The 1577-nt window shown below is 44.1% G+C and overlaps 1 pseudogene; it reads left to right on the top strand.

The window, feature by feature from the left end:
- The first annotated feature begins 810 nt into the window (after positions 1–810).
- Positions 811–1324, top strand: LOC110292011 (annotated as a pseudogene).
- The last annotated feature ends 253 nt before the right edge of the window (positions 1325–1577 follow it).

Genomic DNA, 1577 nt, shown 5'->3' with positions numbered 1-1577 from the left:
ATACCACTTACTTTCAGAGGGACAAAAAGAAGGGGGAAAAAAAGATGACCACAGTCATTACCCATCAGAGAAGTGTCATCAAACCATAGTGAGAAGCTATGTTGTACCTGCTCAGAGAGTTACAATCAAAAAAACAGATCATAATAAGAGAAGGTGAAGCTATTGGAACCCTTCTTTATTGGTAAATGTTAAAGGGGCATAGCTGCTTTGGAAAGCAACTTCTCAAAAAAAATACAAAGTAAAATAAATAATCATAGGGGAGTCAGGATTATATATATATATATATGTGTGTGTGTGTGTGTGTGTGTGTGTGTGTATCCCTGTCCCGGCAGTGTTACTTGCAGTGGTCAAAGAGTTTAGCCCTCCAAATGTCCTTAAACTGGGGGATGGGAAGACAAAGTGTGGTGTATCCATGAAATGAACATTCTCTTGTAATAAAAGGAATAATCTGATAGACACTGTACCAAGAATAAGCCTTAACAAGTGTGCTGAACCAAAACAGCTCCACACAAAGGAATACCTGTTGTTGGGTTCTGTGGCTAATCGGTACAGGGCTCCATTCTGAGGGGAAAGCGGAACTTGATTTTTACTCTGACTGTATAACCATGTGAATATGCATTTAAAACATCTCCAGCCTTGGTAGCTAGCATATGCTCAGAGTCTCAGCACTCAGGAGGCTGAAGGAGGGAGAGATCAAGATGGAGACCAGCTTGGGCTATATAGTGGGATCTTGTCCTAAAAAGAAATAAATAGGATTTCTGCTTCCGGTTCTCCAGGTGCCAGGATCCCAGGAGTCGAGCTAGCGGGGAAATGATGCCTTTGACTGAAGAAGAGACCCCGGTAATGTTTGAGAAGATTAGGAAATACCTTGGAGAGAATCTACAACTCCTGGTAGACAGACCTGATGGCACTTACTGTTTCCAGCTGCACAACGACTGAGTGTACTATGTGAGTGAGATGATGCTGAAGCTGGCCGCCATCATCTCTGGAGATAAGCTCGTGTCACTGGGGATGTGTTTTGGGAAGTTTACTAAGACCCACAAGTTCCGGTTGCACATTACAGCTCTGGATTACCTTGCACCCTAGGCCAAGTATAAAGTGTGGATAAAGCCGAGAGCAGAGCAGTCAGTCCTTCTTGTATGGAAACCATGTGTTGAAATCCAGTCTGGGTCGGATTACTGAAAACACGTCTCAGTACCAGGGAGTAGTGGTTTATTCCATGGCGGACATTCATCTAGGCAGAAAAGTGGACCCTGTGGCAATTGTGGTGTTCCATCAAGCAGACATTGGGGAGTATGTAGGCCTTGAAGAGACACTGACTTAGGACAGCCATCCCAAGAACATTTTGTGTGTGAGAGGACTTACCTTTGTTTCCTGTGTGGGGGCCATCAGGTTAAATCTGGACAACACTGAGATAATGCAGGTTGGGTTCTTGTCAACAGAAATGGCTCAAAAATAGGGTCTCTGGCCCTCTACAGTCAAAAGCAGTTGGATCACAAGTGTAAGGCCAGCTCAGACTACTTGGCGAGTTCAAGGTGAGCCTGGGCTACATAGTGAGACTTGTCTCAAAAAAATCT

Source organism: Mus caroli, chromosome 3, assembly GCF_900094665.2.
Source record: "Mus caroli chromosome 3, CAROLI_EIJ_v1.1, whole genome shotgun sequence".
Taxonomy (NCBI): domain Eukaryota; kingdom Metazoa; phylum Chordata; class Mammalia; order Rodentia; family Muridae; genus Mus; species Mus caroli.
This window is presented reverse-complemented; position numbering and strand designations above follow the sequence as displayed.